This window comes from Patagioenas fasciata, chromosome 1 (assembly GCF_037038585.1).
Source record: "Patagioenas fasciata isolate bPatFas1 chromosome 1, bPatFas1.hap1, whole genome shotgun sequence".
Classification (NCBI taxonomy): Eukaryota; Metazoa; Chordata; class Aves; order Columbiformes; family Columbidae; genus Patagioenas; species Patagioenas fasciata.
Window position 1 is genome coordinate 145178738 of NC_092520.1, and position 24113 is coordinate 145202850.

The following is a 24113-nucleotide window of genomic DNA, read 5'->3' on the forward strand; positions in this document are numbered from 1 at the left end:
CTGAGCAAAAACAGTTGGAAGCAGCAAGTTGAAAACACAGAATTGTGTCTACCACAGTACAAATACCAGTGAATGCCATAGACCTAGGAATCAACCCATTAAGTGAAGCAGCAAAAGGAAAGCTATGTTTCATGTACCTCTACTTATTTCCTTCAGTGTCAGTTTCTAAAATGATGAGAACTTACAATAAATACATCCAAACATAACCCAGAGATATTTTCGTAATGCTGCTTCGTTTTATTTGTCCTTAGATTCCTTATCTATATTACACAAACTTCTGTCTTTAGAGTATGGGGAAAAAGTGAACTCCAAATTTACAACTGAAGTAGAAAGTATGATTACACATTACCACATTCATCCTCAAACAAGCAATGCTTTCCAATATCAGGACAAAATAACCAGGAAGGTTTTGCACTACTCTCTTCTCAGACAAAGAAGGTGAAGAAAAAAAAGAAAACAAGTCTCTTGTATTGAAAATAATTCCAACTTACTGTTTTTATTAGGAATTTTTTCATACTCAAAAAAACCACCCTACAACAACAGAAATGTAAAGATAATAACATGCCCTTCTCACACAGTCTACTTTACAAAAGTCTACAGAGAATTTCAGTGGCTGCTTACATTATATAGAGGGGTACCTGCAGATGCTGCTCCTAGGAATACAAACACCAAAAGAACTTGAATGAAAGGAGATATTTGGCAAATTAAACTGGGAAAACACAGGCACATAGCTAGAAATGGACAGTAAATTTGAGACAGTTTAAGATAAAACAGTTCCTGTCATATTAACATATATTCCTCAAATCATTAAGTAATATAATGTGTGAAGACAATGCCAACTACCTGGTGACAGGGGAGAGCTCACAGAGCAGATGGGTCAGGATGACCAGGAAAGCTGTGGAGCTCCATGTGAAAACGCAGGGCTGGAGAAGGGCCAGACAGGACAGAAAGAGTCAGAGTTCAATCAGTCTTCAATCAGCAGTAAAAAGATTAACATGTGGGGAACACTGATGAGGATAAGGTCTCCTCTACCAGACGAAGGTAAGGGTGGGGGCTTTTCTGTTTGTCTGGGATTTTTGCTTGTTTAGTTGGCTGTTTTTAAAACAGAATGTTATAAAAAGCAGGCTTAAGAGAGCAAAAGTAAATTCCAGTCAGTTCCTTCAGTGCCACTGTTTATCAGCTTATTCACAGTGAGAGCAATTGACTAGATTTTTTTTAAAGGTGCTTAGAGCCAATTTTCCACTACCAGAGACATTCAGTAATGTTTCATAAATTCCGTATGCACTTGAAAAAAAAAAAATCTTCTCTGCACGCTTCATAGATAGAACATTTCATTTTTTTTATTAAACTATTTGTATAGGAATTAACATTTTAAAAGACTGTATGTCCACAATATGCACTATGGGGAACACAGCACTCAAAAAAAAAAAAAAAAAACCTCCTAATTTTGTGTCACAGAGTGGGAATGACCAATCTAAGCCAAAAACCCCTGTTTTCTCTGCAGTCAATGGAGAAAGAGAAAAGAAAGCATTTCTGAAGAATTATTGCCAGTCCTATCTCAGACAATGGCATTATACTTATAATGCACATACCTTGATTTGATGAGTAAGGTAGGTGGGATCAATCCCGCCTAAAAGTTGACACTATCAAGTTGACTGCTTGCTGACTTTCAAATCAAATTTCAAATTTCAACACACTCTCTCGTAACACCAGGCTCCACTACTCAGTGTAATAAATGTCTGTGGAGCAAACATATTATTTGCTTGATTTTACACGTAAGGCTGCACCTTGACAGAAAATCCATGGGATGACTGTGCTTCCTTTATGCACAGGAAAAAACTACCTGTGAGACAACAGCATTATTTCATGTCTTTTTTTCTTCTGGCAGGAGCTTGTATCAACTTACTGGCTGAAATGCAGTATTTTTAAAGCTATATAAATGCAAACTGGTTTGCAGCCTAGACTGAAACATTTCTAAATCCTTAGTTTCCTCTGTCAAAAAAGGAAAATCAGTGGTTTATGAAAGCCAAGGCATCCATAAGCATCTGACATCTGACCACCAGCCTGCCTTTAAAAGCCTCTTCAATTTACTATTATTATTCACCTCAGCAGCTAAATGGTATTCAAGCTCATCTGAACAGTCATGTTCAGAGAACGCCAAAACATATCATTGGCATAGACTGAATAACTTCTTTATCAGTTATATTATGAGAGCTTTTCTACATTACAATTCACAGAATCACAGAATGTTAGGGATTAAAAGGGACCTCGGAAGATCATCTAGTCCAATCCCCACACCAGAGCAGAAACTAAAGTGTCAGGAGTGTACTCAATACTAGCCTAAATAAGACAGAGTTATTTTTGGTTTAGTTTTCTGTAAAAACGTTTGAAAATACTGTGCATCTGAAGCTATGATTTTAAATCCTAACCAGGTACTCAAATATAAGCCATCTGCAAACGTCAAGTAATCAGATTGTCCCATACACAATTCTGAAAGCCACAAGCGCCCAGTACAGTTTAAAAAGCCAGGCCACTTCATGTACCTAATTTTTATGCATCTAAATTCATTGTCTTTAGAGACATGGGTGATGTTGCAATTCTTGTACATTCTCCCTGTATTTGGTTTTGTTGCCAGAAGATCTTCAGAATCAGACCTCAATGAATTAAACAGTAGTCTGCTAGCTGAACAGAAATAAAAGAACATCTGAAAACGACAAATTGAGGAATAAGAATAAGTTAGTATTTGCTGCAAACTTATTGCCAGCTATATGCAAAAAGTACCAGCACTATTGCTGCTGTACTTAGTTACATGTTTGGCTGCAAGTGTTTTAGATAAACGTCAACATCTGGTTTCCTGTGTATCTGATTTGAAACAATCAGCACTCAAAGTGCACTAATGCTGACTTTATTTGTTGTACATTCTTTTGTTTAGATAAGCCTGCAGGCCAAATTACATACTGACTTACACCCCATGGAACCATAATCACTCATTACATGTCTAATGGGAGAGCATGGAGATGTAAATGAATACCAACACACAATCCAAAGTCACAAAGGCATGTAGTACTAGAAGACATGCAGTGAGTAAACAATGGAACATACTTTAGAATGCATATAAAGATGCTGTTAACCTATGCAACTGTCTGAAAATCCTTGTAAGACCCAGCAAATAAGAGGGATGCAACACATTCACACCCAGAAAAACCCGCACATCAAAAGTTTTCTACAGCATCATTACTATAAGTCAACTTAATAAAAAGAACATTTAGCAAGAAATTAACTTGTCTGCTTTAAATGAAGTGTATTGGCTTGGAATGTTTAGCTAAGTATTTCGTGTGAAATAAATTGCAGAAGGAGTAAGCGTCCATACTGCTGAACCAGTGTAATGTTTGGCATTAACTGACAAGCACCTTTGTTGATAGATTCAGAAAAGTCATCAGGGACCAATTGCACAAAGAGTTGCAAGTACCTCCTCATGCACAGATATGACCTGTCAGAAGACAATCAGAGATTAATGGAGCATAGCAGAGAATCATGTAGTGCTGATGCCACTCACTATCTGCTCAGATAGAATAATTTATAATGGAAAAGACCCTCAAGCTCATTAAGTCCAACCCTTAAACTAACTCTGGCACTAAACCATGTCCCGAAGAACCTCATCTACATGTCTTTTAAACATCTCCAGGCATAGTGACCCAACCACTTCCCTGGGCAGCCTGTTCCAGTGCTTCACAACCCTTTCTGTGAAGAAACTTTTCCTAATAGCCAATCTGAACCTCCCCTGGTGCAACTTCAGGCCATTTCCTCTTGTCCTGTTACTTGATACTCAGGAGAAGAGACCAACACCCTCCACGCTACAACCTCCTTTCAGGTAGCTATAGAGAGTGACAAGGTCTCCCCTCAGCCTCCTTTTCTCCAGGTTAAACCACCACAGGTCCCTCAGCTGCTCCCTATCAGACTTGTGCTCCAGACCCTTCAATCAGCTTTGTTGCCCTTCTCTGAACTCTCTCCAGCATCTCAATGTCTTTCTTGTAGTGAGGGGCCCAAAACTGAACACAGGATTTGAGATGGAACCTCACCATCAAGGAGTACAGGCGGACAATCGCTTCCCTAGTCCTGTCAGCCACATTGTTCTTGATGCACGCCAGAATGGTTTTGGCCACCTGGGCACACTGCTGGCTCATGTTCAGCTGTTGATCAACATCTCAAAAGATGGGAGACTTCTATACATTATTTGGGTTGAAAACCAAGAAACTCCTGTAGGGTTCAGTTATAGGCCTTCTTTTTCTCTGTCTTCCTTGTCTTTGGGGTCTTTTAGTATGTTTGGCTCAGTAAGATGGAGGACAGAAGGCCATAGAGGACTGGAGCTGTTTAGCCTGGAGAAAAGGAGGCTGAGGGAAGACCTTGTCGCTCTCTACAGCTACCTGAAAGGAGACAATGAAAAAGGCTGCTCAGGGAAGTGGTTGACTCACCATCCCTGGAAGTGTTTAAAAGACACATAGATGAGCTTCTTAGGACACAGTTTAGTGCTAGAGTTAGGTTATGGTTGGACTCAATCTTAACGGTCTCTTCCAACAAAAATGATTCTGTGATTCTGTAAGATACACAGTGTATCTCAGGTTTCTAGCTCTCCCCAGGTTTCTGTGTGGATACAGAAGTGAATATTAACAACTTTGTTTCAACATTTCTCTCCTGGGCTCTATTTCTAAAAAAAGTAGCACCTTTATTCTTACGAAAGCTATTTTTCCTAAACACAAAAAATGCAGGATTCCAAATTTAGTCAAATATATGCAGTTGATATGAATGGTAAGAAGTGGTAAGGTCTGGCAGAGATTGGAAAACAGATTTTCCTGGTTCGTTGAAGAAGAGGAGCTTTCAGAGAAACACACAGAGTGAATTGCACAGAAGATACAGTTGAGCTATTATGTTGTGTCACATGGCAATAGCAGGAGGATTGTGACAGCAGGAAAAAAAAATCATTAAGTGACATCAATAGAAAAAAAGAACATTTGTCCAAAGCAAAGCATCTACCTATCTATTTTACCTAAAGACTTCCCAGCCTTCAAGTATATCCTTCTTCAAACAAGGACAGCAGGTACCTCATCTCCTAGCAAAAAATCAGTCTCAAGACATATTTCAATATGCTTATGTTACCAATTCAACATAATGGTCAGTGAGAAATCCCTATATATCTTTCCTTTGCAGGTTTACTAGCTTAATACTATGTAGTCTTGCATTAAATATTTCAATAACTAGGCAAATCTGCAGTCACATCTTTCTGCAAAATAATTCTAATTCTGCCACAGTAGTTTACATTCACTGTTAACACTTGGTGGCCAAAACAGCACAGATTAAGTTGCTGACATATATTGTCAGCAGTGAGCTACTTTTTTTTTGCATACTAGGCCCAAATGCTGCCACAACCAGTCCAGGAGGAATGGAAACTTGACACCTTAGGGAAAGAATCTAACAAGACAAATGGTATTAAAATGATATGAAGAAAACAGTTTCTCAATATTCTACAGCAAAGCATTTAAGCCCATCGCAACTTTGAAAAATCTCTTTTTCTCTTAAGTGAAGCCTTATTTTGTCTATTTTGCTAATCTGACACAATCCATGTACCTACAGGTATTGTGAGCACATATTTCAAAGTTGGAGATACCGTCAACAGCTTGTGAATATGTTCAGAGATCAGTTCTCCGCGAATAAATTGAAGTCACCAATACTAATGCATTTGACTTTTTGAGAGTAGTAGTGCTTGACTGTTAGGATCAGTTATTCTGAAGAACAAAACATACAGTAAGAACGAGCAAGAAAAATAAGACAAAAATAACTTTGAAAGTGATACTTCTCCACTGCTTGACTTTTTATTATTTTTTGAAGGTCAAGAAGAACTTGACCTTAAAATGAAACAATTAATGGCCAGTGAAATGTAATTTGGCAGCTTGTTAGCTCTGCAGGGAGAGCTCTTAACACATACAAACTCTTAGAATTACACATAGGGAATGTATCATGTAATATAAATATATAGAGTTACTTGCCATTATAGGATTCAGAACTGCCATTATAGTAAAAATGTTTATTTTAAAAAGGAAGTCCAGTTTTAGAGTGGTTAGTAAAGAAAATAAACCAGTCTGAAAATGTTTTAATGTTTCAAGACTGTTAATGGTCAAAGCATACAAATTGCAATGACAGTAAAATTAGAAACATCCTCTGAATTGTTATCAATGTTTTGACTCAAGAACACAAAACACAGTTCCTGTAATTACAGTGAAATACATCACATTTATTTAGTGGTCTAATGCAGCTCTTTGCATCACACAATTTAATCCTTGTAGAATAATTTCACACTGACTAGCAGTTAATCCTGAATTCATAGAGCACTGACGGCTAAAATGCTGTAAGTGAAAGTGAACCTTAATACTAGAGGAAATAGTTACCATATTTGTCCTAAAACACAAAGCAAGTTGAGCAAGATAATCTGTAGCTATTGACTGCACTAAATCAAAACTATTCCTACCTGAAGCTCCAGCTGTTATTATCTTGTGTATTACAGGTAAAAAGAAATAATGTTTTAAGAGTGTTCCCTTCCTATTTCAAATACATTTACTCTGAATATTTATTTGCTAAATGTGGAATGTGAAGATATTTTGGGTAAGGCAGTAATTTGAGTAAAAGTCTAAATTACAACTATTAAAAAAGGAATTCAAAATAGCCACTGTTATGTGAACCCAATACCACAAGAATTTTGACTGACAGGTCTTCAGATCATCAAATATAAACTGTAACATCTTATTAGCACAACACACCCCCATAATAACTTATCTTCCTCAAAATGCTGCAAGCCCATTCATTGCATTTTATTTAAAGTTTAATTCATGGTGTCTTCAACCCAGTACTTCAGAGCTCAATCAGTACGTGCATTCACTACTAATGCTACACTCTAACTTTCTCATATTGTTTATTCAGAATTCTCATTAGGAAATATTTGGATTTTTTTTCAAGTTCCTCTTAAATTTGTTTTAATTATTAAGAAATTTCTGAGCTTTTGCTGCTACAGATAGAACATGACTTTTATCTAGTTTTTTGAGACTCAAATTAATATTTAGCTTTAGAAGACCGAGCATAGTTAGTATTCTGCACTCCCAACAACAACCAAAAATTGTACATGACTAGCAAACAATGATGTTTATAACTGAGATACAGCTCCAAGTTGACACATGGCCTCAGTCAGAGACCTAAAGCACATTGACAGACATGATGAGACATACAGCACTACCATATGTCTTGCCTTTCCCTCCACCAAAGGACCTGTGTGCAAGAGCATGAAAAAGAAGAAAAAAAATCTCACTCTAAAGCACCCCTTGCACTTCAGCGCGACTGATCCGCTCTACCCATAAAACACATTTGCATGGAGCAAAGAGCATTATTTTTGAAGAGATGGGCAACAAAGCCCCGAAAAGCAGAAAACAGATATCATTGCTAGTGCCAAGATTGCCGAATACAATGCTCAGTCCATTATGAACTGGCTGCAGATTCTGCCAACCCCAAATAGAAGTCTGGATGAATGCTGAATTTGAGGGGTTGACTTGACTGGGATTATACAAATCACAACAGATACATATTTTCTTATACCATCAGTCCCAACACAAGGCTTTGTTTCCAACCATCTTCTTTAAGCCACTTTACTGATGACTAAGATAGAAATTCATCTTTGATATATGCAAAGTGACATGGCTCAATTCTCGGTATTATTGTCACTAATTTAATGATTTATCACAGTCAATGTGTATGTATATATATACACACACATACATACACACACACACAGCTACAGATGTTTAACCCTAAAAGAGGCAGCGGGGGAAAAAAAATACTGTCATGATACTGTCTTGATTTCCAAACAAGTATTTTTAACTAAAAAAAAAAAAAAAAAGGTGCTTTTTTTTTTTTCCTAAACATCACTACTCATTTCAGACACGTTGTAGAGAGGACTGAAACTTCAAGTGTCACTAGGACAATCTTCTTTCTGTCACTGACCGGCTAAAGAATTTCTGTTATTTGTTAGTAGGCAAACCATAGACTACCCTTGCAGAATATTCCCTTCAGTTTTCTTTGGCATGAAAGATTCTAATAACACTCAGTCTCTTAATTCAGTTGAAGAATCCAAACAGTGTTTACCAACTTCCATCCTCTCTCTTGGAATGCACAGTAGGATCATATGATAACAGTAATAAAAGCGTTTCTAGAATAACTTTGTTAGAGCCCTTGGGTAAATTTTTTCAGCTAGTAAATCTTCACAGACAGTTTTAAATTTGATTTTTTTAAAATGTAAACTAACAAATACATTTGTAGTTCAAATAAGAACTTACTCAAGATTGAACTTATTCTATGGGAAGAAAAAAAAGTCAGCCTTAGCAAAGGTTTTCATCAGAACCACTGTTTTAGAAGACATATTAGACAGCCAAGGAATACTGTTTCCTTTTGAAAGAGTATAAAATACTTGACAGTTGCATCACTAGCTTGAAGGGTCCTCCCCAAATCACTTTAGCTTTGTTTTCCTCACAGCAGATTTCACAGACTTTGCTGTTGCTCAAGTTCTAAGAAGGACCTTTTGGGAAAGCATTGTGTTGCTCTACCTGTGCTCCAAGCCAAGAGCCCACCTGACTTGAGCCTGTATTCTGAGCATGGCTACTGGCTCCTTACCATAGGGAGGCTGTGTTTCAAAGACAAGTGAAGACGTTTTGTTTAAAAAAAAAAAAATTGTTGCATTCAAAGACTAGATTAGAATAGAACAGGTGATCCTGCCTCTACCTTTGCCTTGGGCAAAGACCAGATATAAAGGTTAATTCAATAATGTTTAAGACTTGAAGTGCTCTTTCAGCAATAGTTTCAAATTATAAAGATCTTGCTTCATCCATTTAATCTGGACAAAAATGGGTGATTCACCATATATGTGTTTTGGCAACAGGAAGTGGAAGGGAGCAGGATTCCATGGTCATTCAAACACAAACATAGATGTACCATCCTAGAATGGTTTGAACTTTTAAAAAACCACTGAAACAGGATAAAAAAAAAAAAAGCTGGACTTTCCTAATATCAGATAACAACAGATCAGGACAAAGAACTGCATTATGCACTGCATTGTCTCCAGAGGTGAAGAACAGATGTACAAGAACAGGACAAATATACACTGCTACCTTAACAAAGAACCTTTTGTGGTCTGCACCTATGGGACTTTCCAAGTCTGAGGTGGCATCCAAGAATTCTTGATGGGTTTTATTTTCAATAAATTTGTTCACATGGAGTTGAGAATACATCAAAATTTGTTTACACTGATGTTAGCACAGATCCAAATGTGCACTGTGCAGTGAATGGAAAAATGCATGCAATGGCCTCAAAGACTCTTAATATTGCTATAGAGAAAAATATGTCACTGATGCAGCACCATATCACAAACCTAGAAAGATAGGATGTAAGTAAAAATAATTTTATTCCAATAAACCTTCAAAGGAAGGTATTTCAGAGTCTGGAAATACTAAAGGCATAGCCCAAGAGACAAATTACTTCTTTCAAGAAGATAATGTGAAAACTCTTACTACAGTCATGAAGCATTAAGACGCAAGATCTCCACTACCCTTTAGACTCTTGGTGTCATAAAGGCCACTGACTGTTGTACACAAGGCTGTTGGAGATTTGTTTTCAAACCAGTATGGAGCAAATAACACCTTGTTCCCCATCTCCCTCCCGCTCCTCCCCTTTTCATCAATACTCTCATGCAGTTGCTTCTTTGTTCTGAGCATTGACTATGTTTATCCATTGGGGACCCACCCAAAACCTTCCCAAAACCCATGTATTGTGAGTTGGCTTTCAAGTTACATATGCTTTAGTGTTCTCCTGTCCAGATTTGAATATGATCCTTTTTCCATCTGAGAACAGATTAAATTAGGTTGAAGTCACAAATGAAGGGAAGATCTTCCTGCTTTGTTCAAAGTACTGACCATTTCTGGTTTTGCAAAGGTTATGATAACATTATTTTTTTTTTTTGCTAGCATTGCACAGAAGCACCTCCTTGACAAGGACTGACTTCTCTTATGCCCTCATCTAACCACTCTTATCTGGTATTACAAGGGATTCACAACTGAAACCTCAGAACTCTCCTGTTAGATTCTGAGGTCTTTATAGATTGACAGCCAGCACAACATACTCTGTTACTTGCAGATCAACAGGTTAAATTAAAACTGGCAGCATGAAGACAAAATTCAGCAGCATTATTTACCCTGGAATAGTTGTTCAGTTTCAAGAGCAACTCACCTCAGTGATGAGATCACCAAAATTGAAGAGAACCTTTCTACAACAATTACTTCATTTTTTCATGGCTAAGACATCAATACCTTTGGAGGGAGTCTCATTGAAAAATTCCATATTTCAACATTTGAAATGGGACACATTTGCACTTCACAAGGAAGGATGTGCAAAGCTAATGCATCCTATCTCCCTGCAGTATAGTTGCCTCAGATGGTTGGCAGAGAAGATAACAAGATAAACATTGGAAAAAAACGTCTCAGACAGTTCCATGTCATGTAGAGAAGAACTGCATGACCCAGTCACAGCAGCATCTAAATGAAAGGAGGGAGTGAGAAGATCGTGTATGTGTGATTGTATCCAATGAATCAGGAACACGCTAAGGTCTCTTCAATGCAGGAGAGAGGAAATATGGAGATGAAGGAGCTAGAAGAAGAGAGCATCAGAGGTCTGCTTAGTAAGCCCCTTATTCTGAATTAAATACTTTAAAATAGTAAACAGCAAACTTGTTCAAATTATTTTTTTTTTATTTTATTTTTTAGAAATTGCTACCGATGCAGACTTTGTGAACTGCAACCTAAATTGCCTTTCTTTCCATTTGTAAGAGAGGTTCAAGAAGTATTTCTCCCCCAAGTTGTTTCCACTCTAGCCAGTCCATGTCTGGGTTTGGCCTATACTAATGCATTTATTTATCTAGCAAAGAACATCTTTACCCCTTTGAGGATACTTGTCTTATCCAAGTAGATCTCTGTCAGCTAAAGCTGATGCCTTTCATGACATATGATTAAGCCTGCTGTCTTATGAATGTGATTTTACCTAACTAGAAACAGTCCAACTACAGAACTTGCAGAGATACCATTTCTGCAACAAGAAAAAAAAAAAAAAAATATCTATTTAACAATGATATTTTATGATACTAAAGCAAGTTTGCATGTACTTTCACATATACATCCTGCTCATCAAGGTGCCTAAATTCATGCCTGTAAACCTTAAGCTGCTGGGCCCCCATGTACACCAAAATCTAGTGCACACACTCTCTCTCTTTTACAAGGTTATAGAAAAAGCAGCCACTCTGGGCTTTTCAAATAAACAACAAGAGAAACTTATAGACTTCTATCTAAGGCTGCCAGCACACACTTACTTCATGATGGCTCACTCAGTACAAATTAATCTAGTATAGATTCAGGTCAACCTGACCTGAAATGGATCTTAATTGAGTTAGTACAACCAGGCCTAGAGTATCCCATTGCTGTGGTCTGATTCACCCCATTAAAAACAGAATGAAAAATCCACTAGCAACAAACACTGGCATTATGCCGCCCGAGCTTTTTTTGAAAACTAGAATCAAGTTCTGAGAAGTCAGCATAACATAATACTTAAAGGAACACAAACAGATCCAAAGGGTCAGAAAACGGTCGCACTTTACATAGCCATGAGGTAGATTCAGGACCAGGTTGTGTGCAAGCCAGAATTCCTGGAATTAGTTATCAGAATTGTATTACAGATACTCTCCTCATAATTCACCTTATTGAGATGAAAAAAAATTCTTCTCCTTTTACAGAGGAGTTTCCAAGTCCATGCCAACTACACACTGCTCTCTTGTTGGTGAGACAACGTGCTACAGACCATAGCAAGAACGAAAAAGAGGAAACCCAGGAAGGTTTTTGTTCCCTTGACATTGCTGGAAGGTGCTTAACACCAGTTACAAAGATAATACATAATTTAAAAGGCCAGCAAGGTTGCTTTATGTTTCCAAACTGGGTACTTTTCTGCTGCGTTGAGTAGCACTGATCAAATCTGTATTTTTTCATAATACATGACAGGAGGATGCCATGTTGTAACCTCACCTACATTAGCATTGAAGGAAAAGCAAGAGAACTCCCGAACAGAGAAGCAAGGTAGAGAAGGGATGCCTAAGGTAAAACATCACTCTTCCCTCCAACTCTGCCCCATGGGCCTTACCCCAGAGGAATTCCAATAGAAATTATTGACAGGTCAGCCAGGATATTCACTGTAAATTTCTCTGCAGGAGAACACTAAGGAAAAAGAGCTTTTCCCAACTCATGGTTTCCAAAGAGTTTCATTTAAATATAAATGTTCTCCTGCAAGTGAACAGGATTTATATTAAAAAAGAGTGTATGTTCCAAATGTATCACCCACATCAAATATTGCTTAAATGCATCAATTATTTCTCCATGTATGTCTGAGTATCTTTTTAACAATGGTTAGCATCCTATCCAGTATTACTACCCAATTCAGTGACTGCTTCAGTTTTATTTAAAGGAAGAGTCAGCTGAAAAGCAGGTATCAGTAGCTCACCATAAAAGTCCAACATTCCAATTCTGCAAGAAAGACTAAGAATTTTAAATAAAATCACTCAGATCACAGGCAGAAGCTTTTCACACCCTCCAAGTTTGCTCATAATTCAACATCACATTCTATCAAAAAAGTAACAAGGTCAAATTGTTTCATCTGTCATAGTCAAGCAATGCTAAAGAGTTCAGAATTTGGCCCAGTTTTAATCAATACAAATAAGCAGTCTTACTCACTTAGAAATATATTAACTCTGATCAATAGATTTCATACAACAGCTGCACAAAAATCAATGAACAATGCAACCTATACAGAACATTGCAAATGTTTGCTCATTAGGAAATTACTGTTGCTTCCTCTTTTCTTTCCAAAAAGATAACAATATTGCAAAAGGTTGTTTAGCCAAGTATTCTAATGCTAAAGGTGCACCAGTTGTATGTACACAGAAGATTACTGGATACTCCAAACTGAAGGGGAATCAGTTCCAGATGTTTTCCACTGATTAAATTTAGCCCAAGCAAGGTTAAGTAAATGACAAGCAGCTGCTTTTCTCTTTTGCAAGAGTCACAAAAAATACTCTTACAGTTGTGGCTACCTTTAACTGGTAGACACATGGTACAGTACCCATTTTCCTAGGTTTTCATAATTAACAGAGTCTGTGGACAGTCTTCAGAACAACTAATTTTCTCACCTCCAGCCTATTGTATCCTATGCAGATCAGAATTAACAGGGAAAAGCACAACAATAAAAAAACCCACATATCTCTTTGGAATGACTGGATTCTGCACATCCCTAAGACACGTCCACTCTTGCTGTATATACTACTTTCTACTGGAATAAGTAGAAGTAAAATAGGAAAGTGTTTAAGCATCACTAGATTAGATCATAACTCAGTGCAATACTGGCATCCCCAAAATGGTTCCTCACTCAATTTCAAACAGGACAGCAAAGTGTGTTGATTTCATGTTCTCAGACATAGCACTCATAAGAACAGCAGAAAGAAAATGAGCCAGCAAGAGATGCAGGAAGTATAAATCCAGAATTAATCAAGTTTGAAGATTCATTACATAATAGCAAATAAGACCACTTCAAATGCAGCGATTGCCTCTGTATCCCTCTTGGAAAGGTTCTTAAATCTTCACTTGTAAAAACCAAAGATCATTGACTGGAATGTGTCAGCTTTTACCATACACAGAGGTTAAACCAAAGCTTTATTTCTTAGACTTCTCTCCTTCTATTTATATTCAGATATATAGTGAGTCTTTTACACCTGATACGATTAAACTGACATAAAGGTATAAAAGCTTCTTGTGCATATATTTTAGGTAAGTTGACAGGCCAGATTTTCCATCACAGCACTTATTCCTGGTGGTGCAGAGTAGCATCTTCAAAGCACAGAAATAAAAGTAAAGATTACCATGGATTTGTGTCTGAGATAATCTGGAAAGTACACTATAATCCCTGTATTCAGAGTTCTTTTCTTAGCATCTTTGATGGGACTGCAGAACATATGCTATGTAAAGAGCCATATCAAGCAAACTAAAATCATTTAGAAAGTGGCTAACAGCTAGGTGTCTAAACAGGAAGCAAAACCTAAGAAAGAGAACACTTAATTTTTTTTCTTCTCCATTTCTTAAGTAATTTTGTCACAGACACACAAGTATATACACACAGAATCAAAGAACTAGAGTTTATTTTACTTCCAATTATGGAATCTTTTCAGCTTTCCCAGCTGACATATAGTGTAAAATATATGCTTTTCAAGCCCTCTAAAACCACGTGTTCAGGATGAAAAGTATATTTACTGGCACATAGTCCCCCATATAAGTAGAACTAGTCAAAAAAAGCTTGCTTTTTTTTTTATTAAACCTGGTGCCCTGATCTCCTACAATAATGTTTTGTCATTTCCATCAGAAAGAACAAATTTTTGTGGCTAAAAAGTAGTTTTACATTCTGGATTAAATCACGTCTTATTTTTCCCACAGAGCATTTGCTACATTTTCTGCAAAAACCAGCTTCTCTTCTTGCAAAACCTGACACTCCTGATTACCACTCTTTGTTGTTTATGCTAACAATAAACAAACAAGTAGGTCTATGTTCAATACCACATTGACTAATAGCATTCTTTACTTCTGTAATGCTGTGCCAGTCTAAAAACCCTTCATAAACTATTAAGACTCACAATACCTCTGTGACAGAGACAAGACTTATATTCATTTAACAGATGACGCAACCAAAGCACAGTGAGTTAATTGTCTGCCCAAGGTCACATAGCAAATCAGTAACAGAGCTAGGAACAGGATCCAGGAACACTGACTCATGCAGCAGTCCCTCCCAAAGGGAGAGGAGCCTCTTCCATACAGCCTCAACATCAAAACAGGGTTTCCATTGCAGTCAAACAGCCCACAACTACGTGCTTGAATTTTGTCATGATCTTCCATTCTCGTTTTGATCGTTTCTAGCTGCTTCTGCTTCTTTTGTAGAAAAGCATTTGAGGCAAAGGCTGACAAGCCTTGGCTTTAAAAAAAAAAAAAAAAAACCACACAAAAAGCAGTAGACACAAACAAAAATGAAGGGCAAAAGTTTCCCTTATTCTCTTTTATAAGATGAAGTAGCTTTCAGTGAGATGGCTCTGAGGTGGCTCTAAAAGGCCTTCACTTCCATACAGTCAATAGTGAACAGCAATGGAAATTCTCAGACTACAGCACTAGACTTCCAGTGGCCTAAGTGCTGGTGAAGTTTCCCTCCCCCACTTCTCTTTTCTTTTACACTGGATTGTATGCAGATATACCTTGCATTCTGAAATTGAATTACTGTTGTTTGGAGTTTTGTCTTTGGCATGTTAGACCAAATTATCTGTATTCTGGGCTGTGCTGGAGCAAGACTGTTGCTACCCCACTGGAACATTTAACAAAAAGATGAGATTGTAAAATAGCAGTGTGGAGAAAAAATCCACATTATATAGGATATGCTTATTTGTGCATTTAAAGGTACAGTTCATAGACTGTTTCCCCAGGCAACCCCCATTTATTTGGTAGTTTCCCATTCCCTGGTTAACAATCTACATTATGATTCCTAATATGAAGTTTTGACTAGTTAGAAAGGAATTAGAAAACTGTGGTCTTAACCAGAGTTCAAGCCCTCCATAAAAAGGGAAACCTTAAATTCTAAATTGCCTATTTTTTTTCCCCCTCCTCTCTCAAAGGTAGGTCTGACTTCGTCAAAATAATTTGGATCATACAAGCTCTAGAAGGACGGTGCTGCAGTGCTGTACTAGAAAAGGCTCTGCCTACAAGGGTTCATTTGAGTTCAATGCATCCCCCAGTGCTATGCAGTGAGGGGCTTATCTTTCCCACACTGTGGCACCATGTACCATGAACAGCTGGTTAATATACCAGAGATCAGGTCAAGCAGCTGCCTTCGTACTTGATATCAAAAGTGTGGGCACAGGTCACTGCAGAGAATTAGACAGATACAGGATTAGCAGGGGAACAGGAGACAGAATCCAATTGCATGAGCGTTGCTGCCTCTTTGGGAGGCTCATAGGTCCACAGGCTGCCTTCCAAAGGGCTCTCAGACACTTTTTAGTTAATACCAAATGCACATTGAATAAAAATTCCACTCTATTGCAATATCTGACCAAATGATGGGCTTATTTGATCGCACCAAGCTCAGAAATCTCTCTAAATGCATTTCTCGTTTAAATAATGAACAACTGGTAACTATTTTGTAAACAATCATATTTCAACAAGTTTTCATCCCCCTTACAGCAACCCAAGCTAATTTTCTAGGCCATCATTCAGATTCTTTGTTTATCACATGTAAGACAGGAAAGAGTGACTGAAAACAGTATGTAAACTGTCTTCTGCCTCTCTCTTCTATACGTAACACATTGTCACATCACAGAAAAGCACCCTGCATGATCTGATGTGATTGCTCTTGACCAATTCATGCTGTTTCTTATTTCCTTCCTATTGTCTGTTTTCTACAAACAGTTTGATTACTTCATAAGTCTTCTAGGAAACAGACTTTCCTAGAAATGGAAATTCCTCCTCCCATCTCTTTTAAAGCATGCATTGTGTGCCCTTTTATTGTAGACCCATGCATCTCTCCAGCCTCCTGCTAGTCCTGTTAGTGGCTTCTCAGGTTGTTTCCAGTCAGTCCCTTACTCCTCAGTGACTTGCTTTGCAAGGCCAGAAAACTAAAAGCAACCTGACTTCAATGTATCATTCCTAATTACCTCTTCTGCTCTGACTCTATTTGCTGCTCACTGAATCATTACCCAAATAATACCAAGTGACATGAACTGTAGTGTCAATTGTAGCAAATCCAGTTTCACTTTCCAGTGAAAAGAAAGAGGCATTAACTATTTTGTGACATCATTACTTTCTTTACATTTTATGTTTAATAATTGGGCCTAATTTCCACTCTGCATAGATATTCATCTCAAGTCCAGCTAATTAAAAAAGGTCACATTTTTACCCAGATTGTTCCTGTCTTTTCTACATTTTGGAAAAGTGACAGCTTGGTATATTCGTATGAATTCCCTAAGCAGCTTCTATGTCTCCTGAATTCTTCTGTGTTGTCCCATATTAGCACTAGGAACTGGACCTCAGCTTTGTACTGCATTTGCAAGACCCAAGGAATGAGGCTCATCGGACCTGCTTTGTTCAAACTTTTCTTGATCTGACATTAAGTGATTCAACTGTGACAACAGTTTTTCTAATTGACCAGGTGTCCCTATCTGACTTGGTTTACTTCTGTTTATCTTTGCGTTCGACAACCATAGTTTCATATCTACAGCAGTTATTCTAGTAGAATGAGATATTTACAACCAAATAATGATATTGTTTATAGAAATACAGGCTTGGTAGAATGTCAGAGGCCTTGAGAAGTAGAAACACAGAATGCAGCATAAAGGAGTACATGCATGAGATAAGAGATGGGGCACAGCTTTGGCACTGAAGATCCCACAGCTATAAACAATTCATTAATGCTCAGTTTAAAAAAGAAAAAACAAAACTAAAAAAAAAAAAACCACACACAAAACAAAACACCAAAAAACAAACACACATCACATCTTCCTGGAGCAGGATAAAAATGATTTTAAGGCTAACAGACAATAAAGAAATATCTTACATACATAAAGGTGAATATATGAGGTAAATTCAGCCAAAACCTGGAGCTGCACACCAATGAAGAAATATGTAAAAGTGCATTAGGAAACATAAGTGGCTCCTGGGGAAGGAAGAAGAAACTATCATCAAAAATGTCATATTTCTCCTTGTGAAGGACACCAGATTCCAGCAACTCACTGTAACACTTCCCCTTTTCCCCATACAGCACATAAAACATTAGGACCCAGAGAAGCAGTAGAAGGATAAGCATAAGTGCCAGGAAAACAGGCAGAAATTTAAAAGTACTTTTTACAATTTAAACTGTATTTTTACCTCTTTCTTTCTGTTACAATTAGATCTGGACAAACAGCAATTAGATTTGAAGATTTCAGCTATACTAGCATTAAATTTTAGTTTTGCTTTTATAACATGTGCTTCCTCTTTCTTATAAAGACAACTTTTAGCTTAACACTTCTTAGTCTTAGTTCCTACCATGTGTTATCTATTAACTCTAAGTTTCCATTCTTAAGGTCCAATAACTGTTTCACTTCTTTCTTCTTCCCAAGGCTGGCCAAGTCCATAATGTTAGTTACTCTTCAACACACCTTTCATATTTTTAAACATCTAACAGTACAACTCGAAAGTAGAACAGTCTCTACTTTGGGTCTCCATCTTCTGTACCAAGACTCCTGAAAACCTAGCTGAATAATAAGTTTTTTCCAATGCATTCCTTCAGACACAGATGTTGGGAAAAACCCACAAGGTCCTGTATTATGAGAAGATTTTGTTGGTTGCTTAAACATAATGAAAGAAAAAGTGATTTCCTGGTTTTATCATGAACAGTTGAATTCTCCCTTGGCATCTCTGTGACAGGGTCTTGGATTTTTCTTCCTTCTCTCACCAGGAAAATTACACAGTAAGACTATCATGATGTAAATTCTGGATCTCAGAGCAAAAATAATCAGGACCACATCAGTGCTGTGAAATAGCTTACCCCAAAACACACCAATTCATCAGGTCTATTTAATCTGTCTTTAAAGAAGCATTTTTCTTTTATTATTAAGCAACATGTTGATTCATAAGTACAGTTTGCTTCTCTAACTTTCTACACTTCGTAAGGTTTTAACAGTTATCTGCAATATTAATTTTTACCAAGAAAACATCCTGTTCTGGGGTATGACCTCTTTTGAAACTCATAAATATTATTTTTCCCCACTGCTGTGCTGACAGTGTCTTTTTTTTTCCCCAGTTGTAATAATCAACTTGATCAAAACCTCCACTGTCACTAGTCCATGGCAGACAGGATTTCTGTTGTTCATTTTTGTTTTGTTTTTTAAACTCTACAGCACAAAGTTGTCACTCACCATGTGCTTTTCTTATGCCAATTTCATCATAAAGTCTCCTTACCATGCAGACAAACTTTCTTTTGCTACTGAATAGCTAAATTCAGTCTTAATCACAACTGAATTTATTTGGAACATTTCCAACTAAATGAAGTCTCATCTAAATGTGCTGTCACTGAAGAAGCAAAAATGTTTTCTCAATAAAAAAAAGTCTAAACTCTGTTTTATTGATAATACTAATCAGAAAAAGTTAGAGGGAGCTGCAAATACTTTCTCTCACTTCATACTCTCACAGTCTCTGGGACCATCTGATACAAAGTCCCTGCTCAAGTCTGGTGTGATTGGTGATCTAAACTCTGGTCTTAAATCAGACAGAATAGGGAGTTGAATAAATGCAGAACAAAACCAAACAGACACAAACAAACAAAAACCACCACAACAACATAAAAAAAAAAAAACAAAACAAAACACACACAGCACACACACACACAAATTAAGCCTCAAAAGCTGCCAGATTCAATCAGAACTAAGAGTGAGTTTGGCAGAGGCAGCTGTCCTCTTCCTCTCAGCATCCATCTCCCACCCCCAATTTTACCATCCACTTTGGTCATGCAAGATAAACCACAGAATTCACTGAAAGTCCTTGCTCAGGACAGCTGGGGCTGAAACAGCAGAGACTTAAAACTTTCTGGTAGAGGCATATAAGTATGTTTCCATGAGTCTTACTCACAGTCAAGTACCATAAGTACCTACAAGTCCTGAACTGACTAATAATTTTAGAAGCTAAATAGCCCTATGATGAATATAGGTTCTTACTGCAAAACCACCAACATTTGCTAAACTCACCTTCTTAAGAGCATTACATCTTTCAGAAGCATGGTATCTGGATACTTTCATTTGCTAATTTGGAACGTATCTTCATATTTATGCTTTTCTGACTTACTGACAGTTATGCAGACCCTCCAAAGCTTTGGTGTTTGCTTTTTTCTGTTCATTTTAGCCACATGTTTTTTCTCACCTTTCACTCAGCTTGTCAGCACTGGAATCTATGAATCTACTTCATGTAAAATGTTTGCTTCTTTCTATATACTGTAGATTGTAATCTATCTACAGCACTGAGGGAAAGCAGCCCTTTTTACCCCATGGAAATGCAACTGGTTTCCAGAACAACCAGCCCATTACTTGATAGGTGAATTGTGGAATGTCAGAATCCAAACTAACATTATAGACAGAATAAATCAACGTTAACACTATTGCACACTTTATGTAAGAGGGCTTACAAAGATATTCTGGGGGGTCATCAGAAAAGACAGTTGCCTCCACCCTTCTAGTGAAAGGTTAGTCTTGCACAGGTTTGCTTTAAATTGGGGGAGGGAGGGGTGAAGGAGGTGGGGAAGAACATGTCAGTATTCAAGACACTCCAAAAAGCAAACAGAAAATAATTGTGATGAATAGGGAATTTTGGTTTTGCCCCAGCAGAAGTTTATCACCATGAGAGTCTTGTGACTTTGATGAATTTTACAATAATGAGTTGTGTATACAACCTACAATAACTGACAGAGATTAATACATTCCATCTGCTGATGTCCCAGGAGGGTGACCTTCCAGGTCCAAAAACTTAGACATTTTTGTAATTTTTCCTCCCTAATAAAAAGCATTATGAAACAGCTATTCCGTTCATTTTGACAAGCACACACTGCAGTGAATAGTTGTTATTTGAAGATGGAATTCAAGTGCACATAAAAGATTTCAGTTACACTCAAGTGTTGTTTTTCTTCTATTTGGATCAGTCTTCGTGATCTGCCACTGCCTCTTGCTATCATAGCTAACTGTCACCTTGATACTTAAGTGCCTTCTTTAAATTTTACAGGAACATCAAGGATGCCGAAGAGTTCATACCTTTCTTGTCATCCTGATAACAGACCCTGCTGCAGGGCAGTATGTACACAATGGTTGACAGAAGTACAGGTAAAGATCAGTTTCAAGACTACAGAGAACATTTATGGCTATAATTTCGGGTGAAGATGAAGTCACTGATGATTTAAAATCACTACAGGAATGCATGGTGCAGAACTAAGGAACTGTTTTCCTTTTCGGTTATCAAGTGTTTGTTTCGAGATTCCACCATTTAGAGTATGTAAAGTTTTAGTTTCTACATTATGCACTATCCAGTACATGATTTTTATTACACATACACAAGTATCTCAGAAAACTTAATACTGATCATATCTATAGGCTTTAGAAGCTTTTCCTTTTCTCAATCCTTCTTCACGTAAATGAGAAAAGCATTTTTGCCTAGCTTTGAAAGATATGCCTCCTATGCAAGTTTTCAGCAAGCCAAGAGAATGCTGGGTGGACATGGATACTGTACAGGATATCTTAAGAAGAACCTTATGTTCATACAAAAAGGTGTACTCACAGAGTGCAATTCCCAAATTACAGTAAGTCTCTCCTTTGTCAAGGAAATTTTAACTTAATTCCAGCCTATTTCTGCCCAGAACAAGGAATTTTCTTAGTGGAACTGTTATTCTGTCACCAGCACTTGCCAGGCATTTGTTTTAGGTCTCCCCATGGTCTCTCACATCTGACTGGAACAGCAGACCAGAAGAGCTGTTTTAAAGCAACAGCTCTGCTCCTCCTAGGTCAGGGCTATAAAAGTGATTTAACTCAACCTTGAAGTTTCCCATCATCTGTAAAGTATCCACCCCAATAACCAACGAATAAAATATTCCACTACAGTAACACTGAAATAGACACTGGCATGGTCCTTTAAATGCTTTATTTTTATTATTTTCTCTGTCTTTTCTGCTTTCAGCTTTTAAAAAGAGAAAAAAAAAATACCCCCATTTACAGGCTTGAAGCCTAGCACTTCCACTTCCCAAGAACAGAAGCCTATTAATTCTGGCAAGGAGAACTTCACTGAGAGAAATCAGCTTTAACCTTTTGAGAGGTGTCAAGAATGTTCAGTCAATTGAGCAATCGAGTTAGCCAACTACATTCCTGGAAGCTTTGCAACAGAAGGAATAAATCAGAAAATCAAATTAAGTGTGACTTACCCCTAACACTGGCTAAGTCAAAACGTGAAAGAAAATGAAAAATAGATAAAAGTTAATTGGTAAGGGAATAATATGCGTGGCTGTGTCTCAGAACAAGAATAAATTAGACCAGCTATAATAAAAGTACAACCAGAAAACATTCTCAGAAAAAAGCGGAAAAAATATATTTCATTTTCCTCTGTTACCAAGCTGCCAGGCAGAAAAAGATAAAGGCTTTCCAATCTCTTCCCTCTGATGCATAGAGCTTTGCTCAGACTATGAAAATTTAAGGAATGTAGCTTAAATGAATAAATGTGCTGGCAGAGTCCTAAGTACAGACGACAGTCCTCAACAACTCTCTTTAGCATTGTTCAAAGCTACGCAACACTTTGCTTCTTCTGTCCATCACTGACTGATATTGCAATACCAAAATCTATTACATAGTCAGCAAAGGAAGCTGCACAGCTCTAATAAACATGCTGAGAATGAACATAGTATTCTGTTAAGAGGCACGTAGTTAAAGTAGCAAATTTATTTATAAATCACACCCTTGGTCCCCTCCCTTTCCCAGAACCCTATAAAAGCACTGAAAATGCCAAACAATTAAAATACCACCATTGCTGAAAAGCATTCTGACCTCAAGGTGACAGATGTAACATTTATACAAGATTATAAAATGTAAGGAAGAACATGAGGAGCAATGAAAACCTCCATCAGTGGAAGAAAGAAACTTTTTCTCCCACAACAGAAGTTCATGGCCATCAGATGCGGGAAGTAAAGGCTTGAAGGTCTTTCTAAATCCCCGTGTGAGCCAGATGCTCCCAGTCCTCACAGATGTGCCTCAATATGCCATAGCTCTCAGCTCCCTGCTATTCCACATTTAACAGACTGCCCTAGCATGGATGACATTGGTTGCATTGACAATAGAATATGGCAACTCAAGTCAGAGCAATCCAGTGAAACTCCTACCTTCGATTCTGTTCAATACAGAAGATGCTACATATTCCCTCTGGGGGCAAAAATATTTCAAGTATTTTTTTATTAAAGAAACCATCATGTCAAGACCACAGCCATTCTTTCTGCAGGCTGCAATTGTGTGACAGCTTCAATGTCACGAAAGAATAGCAATTTTACACTTGAACATGAATGCTGTATATCAAACACAGATGAAAACATAAGTCAAAGCACTACATAACATACTTTTGACCAGGGCCAGTGTCTTTGTATACCTCAGTTAACTTGGCAAGGCTTTGCATGGCTCTAGGCATGGAACATAACTCCTCAACTATGAGGAAATAATCCCCTCTTGAGCTAAAGATTTAGCAGACCCAGAACTAGGACATGTTTCCAAAATGCCATCAGACAAAAGAAATCAGCACAAAGGTGGAAAAACTAGCCACCCAAAGAAAACTCAGTTTATAGTAAACAATACTATTTCATGCCCACATTTCCACTACAAACTTAATTTTAAAAGAATTCTGCAAACAAAGCAGTATTTTAGCTCAGTGGTGATATTCAGCCAGTTTCTAGGTTGAAATACAACAGACACTTATAGCAACACACAATATTTTAAATGAAGGAAAAAAAAAAAAACAAACGCCACACACAACACTTACCAAAACCTCTTGGTTGTCATAACATAAAAATATTCAGCTGTTTCTATCACAATTTATTTGTACAGTGTTTAAGAGGGTGCTGTAAAAAAGTAAAGATATTTTTCCTGTTTTACTTCTGTTCCTTCAGACTCTATGTGGGGTAAAGTTTAAAGGTAGGGAAGATCTGAGGAAGCTGTCCATCCACTTCTGAGATAATTTAAATAATGTAATTAACAATATATCCAAAATCTTAATTGAGTTAACTCTGGTAAATTAATAAAGATCTTTGCTGTTCACACCACATGAATCCAAAGACTTCCTTTAATTTGTGTCCTCCTGTTTTTGTTATGTAATTGTCCTTGGTTTGAGGCATCTTGCTTTACTGAACAGTTTTAAATTATTTGT

General features: G+C 37.4%; 1 protein-coding gene and 1 long non-coding RNA gene across 2 annotated transcripts in view; one reads left to right on the forward strand and one right to left on the reverse strand.

Annotated features, from left to right (window-relative positions):
* The window catches only part of LOC136103960 (potassium voltage-gated channel subfamily KQT member 1-like), a 491583-nt gene that overhangs the window by 404011 nt on the left and 63459 nt on the right, over nucleotides 1-24113 (reverse strand). The gene's annotated exons all lie outside the window — the stretch shown is intronic.
* Nucleotides 865-24015, forward strand: LOC139829417 (uncharacterized). Its single transcript, XR_011741897.1, has 3 exons — nucleotides 865-1041; nucleotides 20949-21046; nucleotides 21894-24015. It is a non-coding gene; the product is annotated as an uncharacterized lncRNA (long non-coding RNA).